Source organism: Coffea arabica, chromosome 4e (assembly GCF_036785885.1).
Source record: "Coffea arabica cultivar ET-39 chromosome 4e, Coffea Arabica ET-39 HiFi, whole genome shotgun sequence".
Classification (NCBI taxonomy): domain Eukaryota; kingdom Viridiplantae; phylum Streptophyta; class Magnoliopsida; order Gentianales; family Rubiaceae; genus Coffea; species Coffea arabica.
Window position 1 is genome coordinate 29,709,323 of NC_092317.1, and position 19,748 is coordinate 29,729,070.

General features: G+C 37.0%; 1 long non-coding RNA gene across 1 annotated transcript; it reads left to right on the plus strand.

Moving 5' to 3' along the window:
- The first annotated feature begins 348 nt into the window (after nt 1-348).
- LOC113741785 (uncharacterized) lies at nt 349-2,048 on the plus strand. The gene is made up of 2 exons (XR_003460728.2): nt 349-450; nt 1,651-2,048. It is a non-coding gene; the product is annotated as an uncharacterized lncRNA (long non-coding RNA).
- The last annotated feature ends 17,700 nt before the right edge of the window (nt 2,049-19,748 follow it).

Sequence of the window (19,748 nt, forward strand, 5' to 3'; positions counted from 1 at the left end):
CAGAAAACCTCTGGTCTTAGTTCAGCACCTGTAGTGGTTTTTTCCTCACAAAAAAAGCATGCTATGTCTTTGTGTTTGTTTTCCTAAAATTTTTTCTAAACTCCTCAATCACTATATGGAATGCAAGTCATGGTTTTCTTTTCTTTTCTTTTTTTTTTATCTCTCTCGTAAGGATTTAGCTGACTTTTTCAATATATTTTTTTAGTAGATTATGTTGGACTTGGAGAGATGGCTGTGTTTTTCATTTTCTTTCTTCAAGTGGAAGATGATAAAGAAGATTGAAGATGAAATGATTGTGATTTTAATGGATGTTCTGACATTATTTTATTCACGAAGTGATTATTAACTTAATAATTGTTTTTAGAGTTTCCTTTTTTATCCCTATTCTAAAACTCGCGTCTTGTTTTAATGGCAGTTATGTGATAGAAGAAGAATGAACAACAACTATTGGTAGGTTTTTCCTTTTAGTAATTTCATGTCTTTTCTTCCATGCAAAATGTTTGTTAAACTCCTAGCTCACAAAGGGTATTCTTTATGGTTCCCTGGGTTTTTAAGAACTAGAGAAGTAAGCATTTTCATGTTTGTTTCTTTCTCTTGTCTCTTTTATCTTGTGCTTCAATTATTATTATTTTTTTGCTAAACATCTGGTCAAGTGGAAACAATGGAACAAGGCTTTCTTTTATGTATGTGTATGTGTGGTTAAAAAATAAATGATTATTTTGAGCAAGATAATGAACAAATGATAAATTGTGAGATTGGCATTTAATGGATGGGAAGATGTCTTGCTGGAGTTATCTCATGTCAAGAGTGTTCCAATCCTTTCTATCAAAGAAAAAAAAACTATTCCCTCTTCTTTCTATGCAAAAAACAAATTTTCCCTCTTTGCTGGTGGGTGAAATACAAATTCATGTATCTGCAACAAATTCTTATATCCACCTTTTCTCAATTAGGCAACTAGAATTTTCTAACACCTTTATGTAAAAAAGAAAATTAAAATCTAAGAATTACATAGAGAATAAATTGCGTTTCAAGATTTAAAAAGTAAACTCTTAACAAATACCAAACTAATATATTGAAATTTCTTTGTAGCTTTTGCTTTATTTTTTGGAGCTTTTTGTTCTATCATTGAGCTTTTTAAGAAAGAAGAGAAAATTTTCTTTTAGTTTAAATTAATGTCCTATGTTCATTCATGTTGTCTTGGTGAAAATGTGGCATGAATGAAATATAACTACAGGATTTATAAGCTAAAATGCATATGTTGTTTTTGATTTTCTGTTCTTTATTTGTTTACCTAGCATTCATGTTTAAGAAAAAATTGGTTGGCAGGAGGTATTTATCCGAATAAGATGGTGGCTCAAAATGCATCTGCTGTTTATTGGCTTTCTATTCTTTATTTATATATCCAACATTAATGTTTGAGAAAAAGTTGAATGGCAAGAGGTATTATTCAAATATAATGGTGGCTCAAACTTAGGAGTAGGGAATGTGTTCTTGACGACTTTGTTTATATTTCATGTTTTACTATTTCCTTACAATTTTGCAATGAAGTGTGGCGAAAACTACGGGTGCGTTACCTGTGATTTAGCAAGATTGTCATTCTACTATTTACACAAAATGTTATTAAATTCTAATATGATTCATTCTTGGCAGATCTGATTGATATTTGGATAGCTGGAACTTGGAAGCTAATGGAAACTTATGGAGTTTTGTCATGAATGCTTGATACTTTGTTTTATCCTTTCCAATATCTTTACCAGAAGTCATTAGTTACTTCAACAGGCACTTGCTATAGTAGAGATATCAAACTTTGTGATGCTTTATTTTTTGAAATTTTCACCACTAATACATAGTTCCACTATAATTGGCTGATTGAACGCGACGGAAGATAAGAAAGACGAGAGGCATTTCTAGATATAGCAGTCAATATTTTTGGATGAATGTATCTTATGTCTTAAATTGTAACTTTTCACAGGTAATGAGATGCATCGTACAGTTGGTGAGCTTACCTCAATTATGTGTTATTATGCTCTTCAACTTTATTAGTGTTATTTCTTTTCTTAATTGAAATGTTGACAAAATGCTTCATTATCTACCACATACAAAAAATGATAAAAAAATAATTTATGGTTGGAAAAATAAAGCCAATGAGGGCTCTGGTCATATTAGCCTTTTAACTTCCCACTGGGCATGTTAAACTTGTAACTTCACACCACACATAGTGCGGTGTTCCTCTCCTAGTGTAGTGTAGTATAGAAACAATCACATAGATTGAAAGATGAGTAAATGTAATAATTCTTCTAACTTGATTACTTTTTGCCAATTAAGTTTGCATCTTTGTTATGTATTAGATCTATAATTGAATTAGAAATATTTGAGTAAATAAAGTTAAAGTTTGTATAAGGTATACATGAGAACAATAATATGAATATTTATAACTTTCAAAGATTTTTCATTTAGCACATTTGATGCATTGAATTTGTTTTCATCATTCAAAAACCAATATACCTAAACATCCTTTAGAAGTTGTCTAAGCATTTCTCACCTAAATATTTATTGAACTACGCATATTAATAATTTTTGAGTATTAAGGTCAAACGACAAATTTACTGACTAGGCAAGGCATCGCTTTTATAATTGAAATATGAGAAGATTATCCAAAAATTCACATATAGAGTTCCACATGTTAGCTTTTGCAAACCCAATATGCTCGAGTGGGTCAGTGCATTAGATTAAGCACTCGGTGTAGTTGAATGCTTGATCACAAATTATGTTTTAGCGCGAACAAACATGTTATGTTGTTTTTCACATCTGCACTGGTAGGGTCTCTCTTGCATGAAAGCTTGTTCTCTCTCTAGTAGGGAGCCAAAATCCCCCTAGTGGGTGTTTTTGAAAAGTGACTTTCAAAACTTAAAAATTTTTGTACCTTCTACCTTTTCCCAAAAAGGTCCCACCTTTCTAGACATTAGAGCATAGATATACCTCGCCTTCAACAAACATTGATAAAATTCATAAGCATTTATGCATTATCACGGGCTGTCTTCTTCAAAAAAGTTAGCATAAATAAAATATCTTCAGCTGAAGTACTTCATTGATGCACTAGATGCCAAGTAGATTGTTGATATGTTTTTAGTTTCGTAAATCTTTCCTCTCTATTTCTATTTTAGTATCATAGCTCTTCCCTCTTTTTCTTTAATTGTAGTTTCTACTTCCTTGTTGTTTATTGTTCGTGGTAATTGGCTTGTGCTTCTATTTTTGCTACGTTTATCTTCTATTAAAATTCCGGTGGCTATTTCTAATCTTTCTATTTTGAATCCAAGCTAGTAATTGTTGAGGAATCCTTGAAAGTTGGTTTAAATGACTGAGGAATTAGAAGAAGTGTTAAGGAAATTTGCTTTAATAGACAAGGAAGGAGATAGAGTCCAGCTTGATGGAGGGGATGTCTCTCAAGGGATTGAGGAATGCCGAATGAGTATTATTGTTAAGTAGTGGGAGAGAAAATGACAAACGTTGCAAGTGTTAAAAGTTTCACTAGAAATATCCGGCTTTTTGCCAAGAACCTGAAAGTGTGAGGACCCATATTTTTATTTTATTTATATTTATTTATTTATTTTACTGATTTATCTATTTATTTAATTATTTATTCATTTACTCCAATTAAATTATTTCATCCATTTTAATCGCATTTGCATGGTACAGTACCCCAATTTATATTCTAGCACATTCGTTTTTAAAGTTAAATTTCCTACGGTTCGATTAGTGAGAATTAGTGAAAACACGTTTTTCGAGGTAATATTCGGTCCGAGAGTACAGTGGTCTTGGAGAGTTAAGGGTGATCAACTGTAGACTAAGAAAAGTTAATTGAGGGATTAGAGGTGAGTGAGTTGAATTAAATTCAATTTGAAGCACTAATAGCCCACTATTCATTTGTCGACTTTTTACACCAAGGTAACTTTATGTCATATCAACTTTCTCATCAAATCACATCACACAAAAAGCTACCAAACCCTTTCTTTTCTCTTCCCTTTGGCCGGCCACCCCTCTTCATTTTTGGACAAAAATTGTAGCTTCATCTTCTTCCATTTTGCTCCCAAAAACTCACTCCAAACTTGCTCATCTTCTTGGATCATCACTCAAGCTTAAAAGGAGACTTGGAGGAGGAGAGAATCTTGGTGGTTTAGAATTTAAACTCTTGTGGTTTTGTCTACTACACTTGGAGGAAAGGTAACTCTCCCAAAACCCTCATTTTTCCTTCCAACTTATGGTTAGTTTAGTTAGTTTTAACTAGTTAAGCTTGGGTTGTTGATAGATTCAATGAACCTTGACTTTAGGTAGATGTCTTGAGGTGGATTCTTAGGTAGTGGCCTTGAGGAATTATTGTTTGTTTGGTTGTTGTTTTAGTGAATGGCAACTTGGTCTTGGTTGTGAAAGTTGAAAAGAAAAGTTGAAGAGGAAGGAGAGCAAGCTGTCCGAAATTTTGCTGGTTCATTTCCCTCATTTTAATTTCGAATTTTGTGGTTATTTTGATGCCAAAATGCTTTTATATGTTGGTGTTTATGTGTGTAAATTATCTCCCAAAAAGCACTGCATTTGGTTGAGTTAAAGTTAGGTTAAAGTGAGGAAGCAAACCTGGAAAATTTCTGATCAGGATAGCATACCAGTGTGTACTCAACAGGCCATAATTTTTCGTTTAGGAGTCAAAATCAAGTGTCGTTTGTGGCATATGAAACTAGACTCCGAGAGCTTTCTAACGGTATAAAAAGCACCTGCTAGTTCATTTTCTATGAGCCGTAGTGAACCGGAAAATTTGGCTGATTTTCCTCATTGTTTTAATCCGAGAAACAAGCATAGTTGCAGTTTGTAGCTCATTTTCACTCATCTTAAAAAATGAATTTGAAGACAATTTCTTCTAATGATTTTTATCATTTTGAATCTAGTTTTCAATGCCATAAACCATGCTAAATTTTGATTGTGTAGCTTTAATTATGACCCGATTTACAAACTGTGTCAAATGTTCCAAAGCTGGAAATTCGTGAACCAGGTTTCAAAAATCAACTTTCATAAAACTATTGTATCTTGGTGTAGAAAGATCCAAATTGAGTTCTGTTTATTGCATTTGAAACTAGATTTGGATTGCTTTCATTGGTATAAATTTCAAGGGTTGATTCTATTTCAATGAAATTTTCGAAATTTCCAAAATTCACTGAAAATTCAAGACTGTTTTGCTCTGTTCTCACTGAAATAGTGATTTGGAGCTAAGATTTGACTGATTTCAAATTTGAATCTAGAAAAAGTGTCTTCTAGAGAGTTTTAGTTCATTGAGTCTATTTTCCAACAGTATAAGATTTGTAAAATTTAGACTCATGGAACTCAAGTTATGATTTTTCAAAGAAGGTTGCCAAAACTGAATTTTTCTTTGTAAATTGACAATACTCCAAAGTCACTTGGAAACATTTTCTAGGTTACAAGTATAACTTTTTTGGTTATTTGCACCTCATTTCATACTTGAGAAATGGATTTCAATCCCTAGTCTTACGTCCTTGGTTTCCATGAAATTGAACCGCAAAATGGAGCGTTTTAGCTAGAGGAACTCTTGAGGAGTTACACTAGCTTTCTCTTGGAAACCTGGAACTTTTAACTTCGACCTTTACTATGAAAATGAGTAACATTTTTGTGACGCCCCCACCTCTCCCTAAGACGAACCAAAGGGTATCCGCGGGATGCCTGCTCAGCTCTCGCCAGAACTCAAGACCAATCTTGTTCAAGCTTAACACAATATTATCTATCGCAACAAGGCAAGTAAGAAAGATAAGTCGCTTCTATAAGTAACATTAAAATTTACACCACAAATTCCACAATATAACAATCATCCAATTCTTACATTTGATCCCAAAAGATATCTCAATCCCCAAAGTACAAAATAGCCAAGCAGTCTAGTCAATTACATTTGGACCCTAATACAAAAGTACTTCAAAATGGGTCCCATCAAGTTCCACATCCTCCATCCCTGTTAAGAAAAACAAATCTACGGGGTGAGCGGAACGCTCGTGAGGCCAAGAACACGCATGTAAGCATATAGTTCAAGTAGCAAGCCCAAATAACAGGTCAAATGATACAGTGCGAGTAATTAACAATTCAAGTAAAATGTAAAACAGAAACAATTCAAGGATATGATAGCTTTCAGGAGCTAAGCTCCACTTGCTTGCCAATCTCATGAGTATATCTTTCCGCAATGACTCTCCGTCATCCGGGTCGATATTTCTAATCCGTAGATTCCACTTACTTCTCATGTCCGTCTACCGTACAACCCTCACCGGGCCCGAACGACATTTATAAGGCGATACTCCACGAGTATGCCATGCAAGATCTCTCGATAGATCAAGCTTATCATGTAATTCTCATGGCTCACCGAGGTTCCCGACCAAGCCCATGCCGGCTCGAGTTCCAAGGTCGGCCTATGAGTTTGGGCGTCCCCCATGTACATTTGAGTGTCGAGAAGGTTCACTCCAACGACGTATGCAGTCATAGCATACTATTTCATATAATTCAAGCATTTGAACTTTCGAGCATTTGACATATTAAAACATTTCAAGTATGAGTGATTCATTTCAAGTGAGAACAAGTGCGATAAAGTACACACTCGACTCCATTTTCAAAATCTCAAGTCATCGATAGTAAACAAGCATGTATAAAGTTCACAAGAGTTCAAGTAGTCACACACTTGACACTCACCAAGTAAAACAAGAAGGAATGGCACTCGAAATTCAAGCGTCCACCGTAGGATCCTCTTGAAGGTCCTCATGTGAGCCTGAGCAATTTAATAGTGAATTATCATTTATAAACCCCAATTATCATGCATGAGTGTACGCTTGTACAATCCAAAAAAATTTCATGGAAGTGAGCCTAATTTATTCATAAATTGAGGCTCAAAAGTGGGGTTTCAAAAGTACAGGAGAAATCGAGTTTTCGTCTTTGAAATCACGGGTAAAACGTTCAAGTGATATCGAGGAATAAAAAAGAAGAATTCGAACAACTCTATTTCCCTTAAGTTTTGGAAATTTCAGTTTTGATACGAGATCTTTGAAAAGTCGTATCTCACTCGTTACAAGTCCAAAATTGGAAAACTTGGTACCGTTGGAAACTTCTTCCAAAGTACTAAAAGTTCCTAGAATAAACTTTTCCATGATTCCAAACAGAAAGTATTCAAAAATTAGCTCGAAGTTGCTGTTTTGGGGCACTTAAGACAGGTTTAGGTTGGTTTTTGGCCAACTTTGAAAATTTGGCAAAAATTCACTTGATTTGAACTAACCTCCGAAATTTGGAACTCTATTAGAGTTGCAATCCAAGTTTAAAACAAAACAAACGGAACAAGAATCGAAGTGTTGAGCACCAAGATATAGTAGCTCAAAGTTGGTGAAAAATCGAAACTGTTAAGCAAAATTCCAGATTTAAACTTCAAATTTTGGGACTTTGGTTAGGTATCGAAACGGACTCGGAACGGCACCAAATTTGGTATGAATACACTACCATATAAGGGATATTCCTCAGCCAAATTTCATAGAAAAATATGTACAAGAAATTGGTTAATGAAACCACTAAAATCCCAAGAAGTTCCAAGGCAAATCTGCCTCGGACTTCCGTTTTTCCATTTTCAAGCATTTGGCCAAGGAAATTTCCTCAAACATGGTTCATTGGTGTAGACAAGGTTTAATAACATTCCAAGATAGGTTTGATAGGTGATTAACACCAAGAATCTCGAATTAACAAGTCTCAATCAAGTTTAGTAACAATTCTGCCCAAAAGGAGGGTTTTCCTTCAAGAAGTCAGTTTCGAAATACAACCACAAATCACTCAATTCAACTCAGAATTGGATGTGGTTGGTGGAGTTGGTAAACACATTCATAAAGCTACAATTTCTCAGAAGAAACCATTTTTAAAATCTGTCCACAACTAGTCTCCATTTGAGCCTCAATTTGTAGTTCATGTTCTACCTTCTAGGGAACTAACGAAACAGGGCAGCCAAGTTCAAACGGTTGGTGTGGTTCACTCAAGTAGAACCAGAACATGAATTTTATACCGTTGGAAATATGGGAATGTCTAGTTTCCAATACCGTAAACGGCACTCATTTTTGACATCGCAGTAAAAAGTTATGGCCGAAAGAAAAGGACTGCCTAGGCAATCCGGAAAAATTTTCCAGTTTTACTAAACCTTTGAAATCACTACAATTAACCAACCAAATCGTATTATTTTTCAATGAAACTTTCTACACCATTCATATAACATGTATACATCATAAACAGGTCATTAGAACCTCAAACTTTCGCACCAAAGTGCACAAACATGGCAGGGGTAAAATGGTCACTTTTGTTCATTGCACATTCCTTGAGTTTCTACCAACAACCCAACATTATTCCACTAATTTAAGCACTAAACCAACATTAATAGCATCATCATTAATCAAATCAGTCCATCCAACCAAAGTGGGAGTTCATAGAGCCCACACAACAATTTTTCCAACATAAACAAGCTACCCACATGCATTTGCAAGCTCATAAGTTCACTCCTACTTCCATAAATCAAGTTTTTCAAGGTGGATCATCACTTACTCTTGTTGGTGACTTCAAGCAGAATTTTTGGTCCAACGATGCTCAAGAAAACCATGGAAAGCAGCCCTCTTTCCTAGCTTGATGTGGTCTCCAAGTGATTAGCTAAGTGTAGGTGAAATTTGAGGTGAATTGGAGGAAGTTTGATGAAGATTTGATGAAGGAATTTGAAGAACTCTTGAGTTGTTTTTCAAGCTTGATGGCCGGCTCTCTTAGTGAGGAGGGAGAGAGTGTTTGATCAAAAGTGAGGCTTCCTTGAGAAGCTTTAATGTGTGGCCCAAAATTAAGCAAAAGTCAACTCTCTCAGATTTGTGCTCGATTCCTCTCAGATTTGTTTCACTTGTGTACTAAACCTCTAATGCACTTATATTCATACTATTATTATTCACTCTTAATGGTCAAAAATGAAGGTCTAAAGTCCCTCAAATAATCGCGCTCGTAAAAACCCGTACTTCCGATTTAAGCGCGATAAAGTGAAACTTCCAAGGAATTCTTATAACGATAGTATAACTAACTAACATTTGAACACTTAAATATAAAAATACCTATTTTGAGGCTATTGTACAAGTTTCCAATTTTCCAAACTCACTGCACACCCAAATCGGTTATTGTTTCCAAACGCGCATTCACTATTCTCACTTAACGAGCTTCCAAAAATTAAATTTTGAAACAAGTCACTTTAAAATATAATTGAGTTATAGACCTATGTAATTAGGTCTAAAGAGCTTAGAAAATAATATTCGGAGTAAATGGCTAAGTAAATAATTAAATGAGGTAGAAATTAGGAAATTAAATAAGTAAATTTTGCGAGTCCTCACATCCTCTCCCCCTTAAGAAAATTTCGTCTTTGAAATTTACCTTGATTAGTGAACAGGTCTGGATACTTTCCTCGGATTGCTTCTTCGACCTCCCAGGTAGCTTCCTCTATTCCGTGATTCCTCTAGAGAACTTTTACTAACGGTATCTGCTTATTTCTCAATTCCTTTACCTTCCTATCCAAAAGCTTTACCGATTTTTCCTCGTAGGTCAAGGTCTCATCAATTTCAATACTTTCCGGTTGCAAAATGTGTGAAGGGTCTGGATGGTACTTCTTAAACATAGACACGTGGAACACGTTGTGAATTCGAGATAGACTCGATGGCAATTCCAACTTATATGCTACATTCCCCACGCGTTGGATAATCTTATAAGGTCCTACAAACCTCAGTTGTAACTTCTTTCCTTTCCCAGACATCAAACTTGCTTTCAAAGGAGTAATCTTGAGAAATACGAGATCTCCAACCGCAAACTCTAGATTCTTTCTCCGATTATCTGCATAACTCTTTTGATGACTCTGTGCAGCTTGAATCCTCTGGCGTACCAACTTTACTTTCTCATTAGCTTCCTCAATCCAAGGCACTGTAGTCGGGTCTAGGATCTTTCGCTCACCTACTTCATCCCAACAAATCGGAGACCTACACTTTCGACCGTAAAGTGCTTCATACCGGGCCATTTGAATAGAAGAGTGGAAACTATTATTATCGGCAAACTCCACCAACGTCAAAAACTTATTCCAACTTTTCCCAAAATCCAAAACACAAGTCCTCAACATATTCTCAAGGGTTTGAATTGTCCTCTCAGACTGTCCATCGGTCTGAGGATGGTATGTAGTACTGAAGTTCAACTTAGTCCCTAACACTTCCTGCATCTTCTGCCAAAATCTCGAAACAAATCTTGGATCTCTATCGGACACTATACTTACAGGTATCCCATGTAACCTGATAATCTCATCCAGGTACAGCTTGGCTAATTTCTCCAATGGGTATTTCATACTGATCGGTAGAAAATGAGCCGATTTGGTTAGTCTATCCACTATCACCCAAATGGCATTGTGGCCTCTTTGTGTCTTTGGTAATCCTGATACAAAATCCATAATGATATTTGTCGCGCCTCACTTTTTGATGATGTGAATGTGGTGTGTGAGATGTGAGTGTGTATGAAATGTGAACGTGTGAAAGTGAAAACAATGAAAGGCCATGGGACTTAGGAATGCGACGATTTGGCCAAGTGAAGTTCGAAAAAGGGTTTTTAATAAAAATGGAGTCGCCACTTGGTATAGAGTTAGGGTGTACCAAGTCACCCAAAAAATGATTTTTGTTTTTGAATGAAAAAAAGTAAATAAACCCTTTTAAAGAACTTTTGGGTCTACGTAACCAAAAGAGGGATCGGGGGTCACATTTGACGGAGGGGAAGGCAAGGATAAAAATCCAAGGCACCCCTGCGACCTAGCCAAGGCTAGTTGCGTGACTTAAACCAATTTTTCCTAATTTTTCTACCCAAGGTATGTATCGCATGTTGGATATGACTACGTGAATGCAAAAACCTAGACCTAGGGGACATGGGGGAAATTTCTCTTCAAAGGGTGAGTGGTGCCAATCACATTAATTGTGAAGCCCAATAATGATCCTTTTGGAGAGGTCACACCTAAACCTAAATGACGTGAAAAATGAGTGGAATGCATGCCATGTGAAAATGTGAGTTTGTGTGAAATGAGAAAAATGATAAAAGTAATAAGATATAAGTGAAGGTGTGCAAATGTAGATGAAAGTACTCGTGTGCGAGTGAAGATAAAAATGTTCATGTGCAAGTGAAGATAAAAAAGTGTTCGTGTGCACGTGAAGATAAAAAAAGTGTTCGTGTGCAAGTGAAGGTGATAAAAAGGTGCATGTGTGCAAATGAGACAAAAGTGAAAGTGTAATGATAGAGTGGATTGAGAGTGCATGAGCCTAGGGAATTCATGCATATTGGGTACGGGGAGACCTAAATCGTGACTTGATTTTTCCTTTGATAGAGGGAATATAAGCGTGCTATGGCTTAGAAAAGCCACACTCGTCTATATCCCATATTTAAGGGGACTCTCAGGCAAATGTACACTATACTAGTATGAGGTGCAAAAATCCTAAAATGAGGGGAAAAGGGGCTCGAGGAGCATGCCAGATGATAAAACTAAGAAAAATGCATGACATGTAGTGAACAAGCAAATGATATGCTAACGAGGGGAAATCCCTAAGGGTCTAGCGTTGGACTAGCCCATCCTTAGAATTCCGACTAGCGTTGGACTAGCGGAAACGTACATTCATCCATTCCACTCATTCATGGCTATGAAAGCAAGTAGACATGCCAAAATACTCGTAAACACATAGCACATAGCATTTAGCATGCTCGACTAGATGCAAGAGCCTAATAAAGCAATTAAACATGTAGCAACAAAAACAAGCAAGCAAGGGGAAGGGGTAGTGGACCAGATGCTCTCCGAGCCCTATCTATTACAAGCCAAGAGGTGTACACATACCCCATAAAAGCATAAAAGGGGAAAGGGAAATGGACAAAATTGCTCGCCAAATCCTATCTATTACAAGCCAAGAGGTGTACACATACCCCATAAAACTTAAATAAAAGTAAAAAGCAAGTAAATGCATGCAAGGAGGTAAGGAAAGCGAAGTAGACAGGCATATTCACATAACACATAAGATCACATAGGAGAGACAAAAAGGGATGAGAGAGATTGTACCTTCCCCCGTGTGTAATGCTAGCAAGGTGAACAAGACTCAACTTGGGTTATGGTCACTAAAGAAGAAGCTAATTTGGGCTAAAACCATTCAAAGGAAAGGATTAATGCACCAATTTAGTGATAAGATATAAACTAAGCAATTTGAATCCACCAAAACATCAAACTTTCCCTCAATTGCAAATCAATGAAGCCAAAACTACTTAAAGACCCAGGCAAAAGGCATGATCATCCAATCCCCAAGCATAACATCTACTAAAAACCCAAAAGCAAGCATTACTCAATCATTTGAACCTAATTGAGGCATTTAAGAACTCAAAGATCCCCAAGTAAATAATAAAGTCCAAGCAAACATCATGTCTCAAGAATCCAAGAGTGAATGAAGGCCCATGAATGGTTCAAACTTGCATCTCTAGGACCCAATAATGACCACTAATCAATCACAATCAACGTCAAAATGAATCATCAAAGAGTTTCAAAGGTCCCCAAAATAATAAAGATCAATTAATGACTCAAACGCAAACACCTTAGAACCTAATTGCAAGAACATGGAATGTAATTGGGCCATGATGTATTGCTGCAAAAACACAAGGGATCCAATTGATTAAATTTCCAAAGTTTTTGGGCCTTAGTAGCTTTGGGGGAGACTTGGGGGCCAAAGTGTAAAATCTGGAATTTATCTCATGCAATCTCCATGCAAGAACGTGAGAAAACATGCTGCAGCAATATTTTCAGTAGGTTATGAAGCTTTCGGCAGCCAAGAAAGAATCAGATATTATTCAATCAAACATCAAAACTTTGAATTAAGATAAAGCCACAACATTGCCAGAACTCAATCAAACGACAAGCATAAAAAGAAACCATGCAAACTCTTAAAATTTCTGTGCAAGCCTACGGATGACTGCTGCAACAACTTGCTGCATTTCTGATGTTCAAAGGACTTTTGCAATCTCTCACGGCAACAACTAGCAACATGTACAAGGATCTAAGATGCAATCTCCTTTTCGTTTCAAATGCAGTTCATGACAAATGGATCAAGATAACAAAATAACCAAGCTTTCTTTTAACTCTTCAACATAAAAGTTCATGTTTAAATTCCAGAAATTCGTAAGGAAAAGAAATCCAGCAAACAGCGAATGACAGTGTCTTCAAATTTTCTGCAATGTTCTTATGCCAAACCGAAACATGCCTGTGCAAAGTAAAGTCTATTCAAGCCCCTATGCTACGACCTTTACCCATGTCGCAACCATCAATCAAACACAATCAAAACCACCGAGCATAATGCAGAAAAGCAATAAAAAGGAAAACAAAAACTGCAACTGGGATCATTCTCTCGCAATTTAGAAACTTTCTGCGGCTCCTTGAGTTAACCAATGCCAAGATAGAAACAAGAAGAGAAGAAAACAAAGACAAGATAGACAGCAATTAGCAAAGACGGGAAAAGCTACGGAACAACTTAGTAAATCACAGCAAGAAGCGTGATAACTCATGCATCTTCTTAGCAGAAAACTGGTTTCCTATACTGCAGTCACAGGCTTTACTCAAGACCCAAAAGCTCAGCAAGACATCTAGCCATACTTCGTACCAGTCTAAAGGATCAAAGCATGAACGACAATACTTTCTCACACAAAAATTCAGATGCAAATCACATAAAGCTGGAAACTTTCTTTGTTTTCTCGCTCATGTCAAACAGGTTTATGCGAAATCAGCCACACGGAACCTCCCGTATACTATCCCCAATCCTCTAATATTATAACTTCATAACATGGGTACGATAAGACCCGACAAATCACTCATCATCCAACTTTTATCAACAAATTGCCGGGTGCGGTAGAAAAGAAAATGCAGCAAGAACATAAAACTTGTACCAAGTTCATACCCTGTCATACGCGCCTAGCCACCATCCCAAAACTTTCATCTAAGCACAGATTTTGGGGAAAGAACACAACTTGGAATGGAACTTTGAGGGAGTGAGTAGAGTTTCATATACCTATCAGCCAAAGAAACAGCTTTGAAGGTCGGCGGAAGTAGCTTCCTGCGAGTGAAGGCGCTTCAGTTCTCGAATCTCTTCCTTCTGGATCCTCCTTTTCCAGATTCCTCTCACTGCCTCCTTCCTTGCTGCTTTGTTTCTGGTCCCTTCCGGTCTCGTCACTCAGCCTTCTCTCTTTCGCTCTTTCATCAGCCCACAAACGCCACCAGAAACCATCCTCTGACCTTTTCCTTTTGTTAGTTTTTGTTCGTTGATTCACTCTTCCCTCTTCCCCTTGCTCTCCGCTCAACTATCTCAGCTTTCTTCCTGTTTATCTCTGCCCCTCACTCAGACCTCTCCAATTTTTTTAGCCGTGAACTCTCCTCTCATCCCCAAAACCCTTGCTCAGTTTTTCTTTTGGCCTGTCGATGCTCTCCAAAAAATCCCCCCTTTGGTTCAGATTTTTTCTCCCTTTTTCTCCTTAGACTCTCTTTCTCCTTGCCCGTTAATGCTCCCCCTGCCTTGCGGCTCCCTCCTCTTTTTCTATTTATATGGAAGCCTCACAACCCTAAACACTCAGCTATACTCTCCAAAATTTGCAGCTAAGGGGCTGCCCAGCCCTTTGTTTGCAAGCTGCGGCAATACGCAGCTTGCATGCCGCGTTTCACCCCTTTTTTTTTTTTTTTTTTTTTTTTTGACTTTCAACTTAATAAATACAGAGATGATAAAATATAAATAATAATAATAACAAATTGACAAAACCCAGGTAATAATAATAAAAATAATTTAAAAATTAAACAACTAAAACAACAAGAATGGCCATTTTTCCATCTTTTTCACATTTTCTTTTTTTTCATTTTCATTCATTTTCTTTTTCTCAAAATAACTTAATAAAAATAACTAAAGTGCCCAAAGATTGAATTTAAAGAAATAAACATATTTTTGTGAACAAATTTTCCTTTTCCTTTTTCCTTTTTTTTTTTCATTTTTCCAATCCAACTAAAGCCTATTTTTTCTTTTTCCTTTTTCCTCTTTTCTCATTTTTTATGATTTTTCATTTTCATTTCTCTTTCAAGAAAGCATTGAATAAAAACAAAATGACTAAAATGATTTTTCCTTTTCTTTCTAAAAACTCTATAAACTTAAAAACTAAAAAAAACTAAAAACTAAAATCTAAAACTTAAAAGTGATTAAAAACCTGAAATGACAAAATAAAAATGAATAGACAAACTAAAAGGGCAAAATGAATAAAACTAAAATAAAATAACAACTAAAAATGCAAAACACACAACAATGAACTAAATGCAAGCGATCTAAAATAAAAATCATGAAGTAGATGCCACATACAAATTATTCAAAATTTGGTGTCTACAGTTTGCCCCTCTTTGTCTGAGTTTTGAAAAAACTTGGGACAAAGAAGTAGACACCAAATACTTACCTGTGTTATGGGGCTGCAAAATGATTCCAACGAACAAGAATTCTAAAAAATGGGACTGACCCGAACATGAATGTAAAAAATGGGATAGACCCGAACAGAAATTTAAATTTGGGATAGACCCACGGGATAGACCCGGACAGAAATGTAAAATTGGGATAGACCCACGGGATAGACCCGGACTGGAATGTAAATTTGGGATAGACCCACGGGATAGACCCGGACAGAAATTTAAAATTGGGATAGACCCACGGGATAGACCCGGACAGAAATGTAAATTTGGGATAGACCCACGGGATAGACCCGGACAGAAATTTAAAATTGGGATAGACCCACGGGATAGACCCGGACAGAAATTTAAATTTGGGATAGACCCACGGGATAGACCCACGAGATAGACCCGGACAGAAATTTAAAATTGGGATAGACTCACGGGATAGACCCGGACAGAAATGTAAATTTGGGATAGACCCACGGGATAGACCCGGACAGAAATTTAAAATTGGGATAGACCCACGGGATAGACCCGGACAGAAATTTAAATTTGGGATAGACCCACGGGATAGACCCGGACAGAAATTTAAAACTGGGATAGACCCACGGGATAGACCCGGACTGAAATTTAAAATTGGGATAGACCCACGGGATAGACCCGGACAGAAATTTAAAACTGGGATAGACCCACGGGATAGACCCGGACTGAAATTTAAAATTGGGATAGACCCACGGGATTTTTAAACAATGAATTGAGTTCTTACCTGAGAGTAATTCAAACTTTTGTACCAAGAGGGAGATTTGGATCTCTATGGCTAGAACGATAGCTGATGTTGTTCCTTATGACCCAATCTTTGCCAAATTATCACTCCGTCTTTGCTTACTGGGGAACTTTTCTGACGTCGATTCAGGTGCTAAAAGAAGTGTGGTTGTTTGTGTTTGTAAATGCAATGTTCCTGCAAGACAAGAAGAAATAATGGACTTGCCACCATCATTCGATCCGGCTTGCCTTGAGAATCGTGTAAACATGAGTCTTTTGATGCCTTTGCCAACTTTTGCTGCGGCATCTGCCTTGGTTGAATTTGTAATTTTGAAACCTTTCGATTCCGGAGACCAATAAAGTGCGCATTTTCATGTCACCAAATCCATGTAGCAGCTTGGTTGTATTTTACTCACTTTAAAAGATGATTGATTCCCATATTCTTGCACAAACCTTAGGATTTATCATTCATCCGAATCCAATGGTAAAAGAATGATGCATGAAAAAATCAAAATATATGGAAGGTGATTTCCTATGTTCTGCATGGAATGAATATGTCAAAGAATGTAAAACACATCCAAAAATGCCATGAATACAAGCACATGAGAAAAGATGTATTTGGAAAAGAATATTTTACAAAGCAACACAGTTTTGGCCAACAGATGTCATATTCAAATCTCTGGATATTTTTGTTCTGGAATTTAATATTGGCAGAAGTATGACAAAAATGAGAAGAAATCCAAATGAACCAAGTCACCAGCTGTTCCTCCTCGTGCTTGCTCGTTGCAAAAAACTTGCCTTGGCGCCCTTTCGGGTTTTCACCAAGGTTGCCCCCACCCTTTTTGTTTTTGTTTTGTTTTGTTTCGTTTGTTTTTTTTTTGTTTGTTTTTTGTTTTTTGAGGTGCCCTTTCGGGTTTTCACCTAAAGAAAAACGAAATATCTCGACCATGATCGACTCAGAAATGTGAGTTAGAGATTTCAGGCATCAGTAAAATGCACTTCCCTTGTAAGATTAGGCGAAGGCCTTATGAACATCACTTGCCAGTTGATTAGCAAAATTCCTAATAGAAATACAACAAGTGACGAAAGCCAGGACTTTGGGCTTTTGTAATGAGATCAGGTGGGGTGTTTTCAAGAAAAGTTGAGGCTTGAAAGCAAATCTGATGAGAGGTGTGAAATAACCTGAGATTGCATCATTTTGAGATCATCTCCAAATTTTGAACAAAACTGAGGAAAATTTTGCCCCAGTTTGATTGGATTTTTCCCTTTGCATTTTCTTCATTGCATTCTTCTTACTTTTGCATTTTTTTTCAAAAACTAAATTTGCCCCAGTGTGGGGTTCTTTTTCCCTTTTCATCTTTTCTCCAAGATAAATTTGCCCCAGTATGGGGTTTTTCTTTCCTTTCCAATCATCTCTTTTCAAAATGAATTTGCCCCAGTGTGGGGTTGGCAATTCTCAGGGGCTGCCAAACGAAAATTTGTCAATTCTGATGGCTCAAAGGGGACAAGTAGGGATAAAATGCTTTAAATGTAAAAGAAGAGGGCCTGACTTGCATTTCGCCATTTGCATGAATTTCTAAGGAAAATTTGCATGATCAAATGAAAATCTTCTTGCACATATCTGATTTGATGGGTTGAGGGAATGTTCGACCATCCATTTGCATGAGTATTCCGCCAGGTAATACCTTTTGGACAACGAACGGCCCTTTCTGATTTTGGGCGAATTTGTCTCTGCCTTCGTCTTGTATTGGCAAAGTTCGCTTGAGTGCTTTGTCGCCTTCCTCAAAATGTATGCTGATGAAACTTCTCGTCGTAGGCTCAGGCCAGGCGTGTTTGTAACATTTCATGACAAACGGCATTCTCGGCTGAACTCCCATTAGAATGTGCAAAGATAGAATTTCTGCTACTGCAAACGAGACTGCCTCCAACCATCTGTACACCTTGACACATAGTCAAACTCTTAATCATCTCCTTTTCTGCTTTTGTTCAAACGAATGCTGATTTATGTCCTTTTGACCTTATTCTCAGTGCCAATGTGAACAATTGCTATGGCTTCTAGGTTTGGTTCGAATTTCTCCTCGTTTTGTTCAAGATTTTTTTGAAAAAGAATCAAATACTTTCTCATTATCACTCTTGCTTTGAAATCTGGGTTCCAAAATTCTCAAGTCGTGAGTGAGATAGAGATTGCCATTATTGAATTTCAGAAAAGTGATATCCAAAGGGTCAAATAATTCTATCTTTGGTCATTTGAAAGAATTAACGAATTTAGAATAATAAGCAAACAAATATACAACAAACAAATGAACAAGCAATATGATCGAAATATAAACAAACGAATAAACAAAATAACCTGACAAGAATGACTTGTGCATTTTCATAAAACCTTTGATTGAAAGCAAATGAAATAAAACTAAAAAAAATATTTACATTCAAATTTTAGTCAAAAGTAAAGATGTTTTCATTAGCTAATTACAGATGCAAAAGTTTTTTCCTCATAAATTCGCATGAATGACAAACCCCCTTTAGGTTTACCGAAACCCCTTCTGAATGGGTAGAAATTCGGCTGTCCAATTAGAAATTGATCCCTCAGGGATATCGGGAAGTTCTGCATCATTTCCAAACACTTCAGCCTCACTTGATGAGTTTTTAGCAGGCTCCTTAAATTTCGTATGGTCCATAATAACCCCAATGGTGTTATCGTACTCTGGCAGGGGGTTCTTATCCACATTTGGCGCTTGTGCCTCTTTTCTTCTAATTACAATCTCTCCTGCTTCAATCATATCTTGCACCTTGTGCTTAAGTGCTCTACAATCAGTGGTTGGGTGGCCGGGTGCTCCCGAATGATAGGCGCAAGTGTACTGAGGATTGTATCCGGCAGGGACGCCATGAGAGTAAGTTGGAGGGAGAATTATGCCAATTCTACCAGCAGCCTTTAATTGTTCATACAATTGGTCCAGAGGCCTGCCTAGGTTGGTGAATGTTCGGGTACGGCTTTGATTGTAAGTTTTAGTGTGTTGGGGATAGTTGTAGGTAGGTCTGTTTGGTGGAGAAAATTGTTGATTGTAGGGAGGTCGGGGTCGAACTTGTTGGAAGTTAGGCTGAGATATTTGAAAAGGGGCTATAGACGAGTTGGTGTATTTAGGGCGAGGACGAGGTTAATTGGTGTTGGTGTGACAAACAGGATGAATGTTTGAATAGTAAGGGTAAGGGTTGGAGTAAGTAGGGTATTGTCGAGGTCTGGGCTTTGAGACAGGGTTTCGATCCCAGGCAAAAGCGATTTCCCCCTCTTTCTTTTGGAATTGCTTCTTCCCATTACTACCTTGGCTTTGCAAAGCATCCAACTGCGATTTGAGGGCAGACACATTAACAATCTTTCCAGCCTTCACGAAATCATCAAATTCCTCAAGCTTATTAACAATTGCGGCAAATGAGCATCCAGTCA